This window comes from Trichechus manatus, unplaced genomic scaffold (assembly GCF_000243295.1).
Source record: "Trichechus manatus latirostris isolate Lorelei unplaced genomic scaffold, TriManLat1.0 scaffold00057, whole genome shotgun sequence".
Lineage (NCBI taxonomy): Eukaryota > Metazoa > Chordata > Mammalia > Sirenia > Trichechidae > Trichechus > Trichechus manatus.
Window position 1 is genome coordinate 3,011,944 of NW_004443993.1, and position 3,808 is coordinate 3,015,751.

The window sequence follows — 3,808 nt, forward strand, 5'->3', positions numbered from 1 at the left end:
TGCCTCTATGATGTTAATGAGGGAAGATGGGTGGCAGTTGTGTTAGTGAGGCAGGACCTGATCTACAAGACTGGCTTGTGTCCTGAGGCAATCTCTTGAGATATAAAAGAGAAGTGAGCAGTGAGACAGGGGACCTCATAACATCAAGAAAGAAGTGCCAGGAGCAGAGCGCGTCCTTTGGACTGGGGTCCCTGCGCAGAGAAGCTCCTAGTCCAGGGGAACACCGAAGAGAAGAAGGACGACAGAGAGAAAAAGCCTTCCCCTGGAGCTGATGCCCTGAATTTGGACTTTTAGACTACTTTGACTGTGAGGAAATAAACTTCTCTTCGTTAAAACCATCCACTTGTGGTATTTCTGTTATGGCAGCACTAGATAACTAAGACAATGTCTTTAATCCTCTAACATTCTTCACTTGAGTGTCTCTAAAGTGAGTTTGTATAGAAAAGGGTGAATAGCATAGAAACCAATGAGGAAAGATTTCTAGGAAGAATAGTTTTGCCACAGTTGAGAGATATTGCTGAACGGGGTGTCTGGTCTTAAGTGTGAATGCTTTACTTGTGAATTTCCTAAATTCAAAATACAGATCGAGGGCTTGCTGCCTGGTTTCTTGTTTCATTTTATTTCCCAAAGGTGTCTCTGCAACATGGACCCACAGAATGTAACACGTGTATCTGAATTCTTACTCTTGGGCTTGTCAGAGGATCCAGGACTGCAGCCCCTTCTGTTTGGAATGTTCCTGTCCATGTACCTGCTTACAGTGCTTGGGAACCTACTCTTCATCCTGACTGTGAGCTCTGACCCCCACCTGCACCCACCTGTCCTTGGCTGACATTGGTTTCACCTCTGCCACAGTCCCAAAGATGCTTATGGATATCCACACCCACCATAGAATTATATCCTATGTCATCTGCCTGAGTCAGTTGTCTTTTTTTAGTTTTTTTGGATGTATGGACAGTCAACTCCTTACAATGATGGCCTGTGACTGGTTTGTGGCCATTTGTCAACCACTTCACTACCCAGTCATCATGAAACCCCACTTCTGTGGCTTGTTGGTTTTGGTGTCTTTTTTTTTCTCAGCCTTTTGGACACCCAGCTGTACTGCTTGCTGGTGTCACAACTCATCTTCTGCATGGAAATGGAAATTCCTCATTCTGTGAACTTTCTCAACTACTCAATCTTGCCTCTTCTGACACCACCATCAAAAACATACTAGTGTATTTTATTGGTTCCAACTGTGGTGGTGTTCCAGTCTCAGTGATCCTTTTCTCTTATACTCGAATTGATCCCTCCATTCTGAGCCTCCCATCATCAGGTGGGAAGTATAAAGCCTTTTCCACCTGTGGCTCTCACCTGTCAGTCATTAGCTTATTTTATGGAACACGTATTGGAGCATACCTTAGTTCAGCTATCTCACCGTCTCTCAGGAGTGGTACAGTGACCTCAGTGATGTACTCCCTGGTCACCCCCATGTTGAACCCCTTCATCTACAGCCTGAGGAACAGGGATATCAAGAGAGTCCTGCACAGGCTTCTCAGCAGACCAGCATAGTGTCATACCTGTTCTATTTTTTGGTCTGTAGAATAGAAGAGGCAGGAAACCAAACATTTTGAGCTGGAAGTTATGCTCATTTAGTCCTATAATTTTTGAAGTTCTCATTGTTTCTAATCCATTTTGTGTTTAATATCAGATTATTGAGTATTTGGCCCATTTTGGAAGGAAGTGGGGGAATATACTGGAATCTGTGGTACATCATAATATATGACCGAATTGACACATAGTGAAATGGTGAAATGCACTTTTCTTTAAATTAAGATACAATCCACCACCCTCCACTCCACAGTTTACGCCTATTGTCCATACAACATCTTTATCTATGTTATCTATTTATGCAGTTTAGGTGTAATAGTGCTTGTTATTAGCCCTCAAACTTGGCTTCATATTGGAATCATCTGGTGAATTTTAAAGATACTTATGCTTGAGTTGTACCAACAGAAATTCTGATTTATTTAGACTGAGGTGTGTGGTGAGCCAGAAAAATTTTCAAAGCACCCCAGGAGGTACCAGTGGGCAGGCAAGTTTGGAGACTACTTACGTAAATAAGACTATTGTTCAAAAATGACCAATATGCCTTGGTTCCTTTATTTCTCATGAGCAGATGCTGAAGATCTTAAAGCCATCAGAGCCCACAAGTGGGAAGATATGAAAGAACTTCAGGCAATGTGATTTTTCTCAACGTTTCTGGTAACACTTATTCAACTATCTTTTCCCTGTATACCATAGAGGTGGTAATATGTACTGAATAATAATCTCTCGTCTCTCTGCCTGAAATTCACCTTTCTATACTATGCTTTGTGATGCTACAGTAGAATTTCCCAACCTTACTCTGGTTTTCAATCTGCCTCTCTTGCAATATTCCTCCTATAGTTGTCCATACAGATCAGCATCCCCAATAAGCCAACCTTTTCACTATATTCTTATCCTTTGTCATGGCCACTGCTTACTGTAGGTACTAGCTCAATGTTATGCCCCCCCCTTTTTTATGTGTTTCAGTCTTTCAATACTTACTTACCTAATTCCTATATTAAATGATGTTCTTTAAAATTACTAGTGTGTTTTCTTTGTTCTTGATTTAGGCTTGACTGATAAATTGTAACATGGAGAAGCAAGGTATGTTATCACATCTGCAATTGTTATTGTTGGGTACCATCGAGTCAGTTCTAACTCATGTTGACCCTGTGTAGAACAGAACAAAACACTGCTGGGTCCTGCACCATCCTTACAATCATTGCTGTGTCTGAGCCTATTGTTGCAGCCACTGCATCAATCCTTCTCATCAAAGGTCTTCTTATTCTCTTTCCCTCTACTTTACCAAGCCTGATGTCCTTCTCCAGAGACTGGTCCCTCTTAATAATATGTACAATGTAAGTGAAACTGCCTCTTGCTCTATGTACAACTTCTGCATGAGCACAATCAAGTGTTCGGGAATTCCCATTCTTCCCAATGTTATTCATAATTTATGATGATCTACAGTCAAATGCCTTTGCAAAGTCAATGAAACACTGACAAATATCTCTCTGGTATACTCTGCTTTTAGGCAAGAGCCATCTGACATGAGCAATGATATCCCTCATTCCATGTCCTCTCCTGAATCCAGCCTGAATTTCTGGCTGTTCCCTGGCGATGTACTCCTGTAACAGCTTTTGAATTATCTTCAATAAAATTTTACTTGTGTGTGATATTAATGACATTGTTAGATAATTTCTGCAGTCTGTTGGATTACTTTTATTTGAAATGGACAAAATATGGATTTCTTCCACTCATTTGGCTAGGTTGCTGTCTTCCAATTTTCTTGGCATAGATGAGTGGGTGCTTCATTGCTGCATCCATTTTTTGTAAACATCTCAATTGGTATTCCCTCAATTCCTGGAGCCTTGATTTTCACCAATGCCTTCAGTGCAGCTTAGACTTTTTTGTTCAGTACAATTGGTTCTTGATCATATGCTACCTCCTGAAATGGTTGAAAGTTCACAAATTCTTCCTGGTACAGTGTCTCTGTGTATTCCTTCCATCTTCTTTTGATGCTTCCTGCATCCTTCAATATTTTGCCCATAGAATTTTTCAATATTGCAACTCAAGGGCTTGAATTTTTTCTTCAGTTCTTTCATCTTGATAAATGTCCAACATGCTCTTCTCTTTTAATGTTGTATCTCCAGGTCTTTGCACATGTCATTATAATACTTTACTTTGTCTTATTGAGTCATCTTTTGAAATTGTCTGTCTGCAATAGGAAGATTACAAATGTGCTCCT

At 40.5% G+C, this 3,808-nt stretch overlaps 1 pseudogene; it reads left to right on the forward strand.

Moving 5' to 3' along the window:
- The first annotated feature begins 625 nt into the window (after nucleotides 1-625).
- Nucleotides 626-1,548, forward strand: LOC101348358 (olfactory receptor 18-like; annotated as a pseudogene).
- Nucleotides 1,549-3,808: the final 2,260 nt, after the last annotated feature.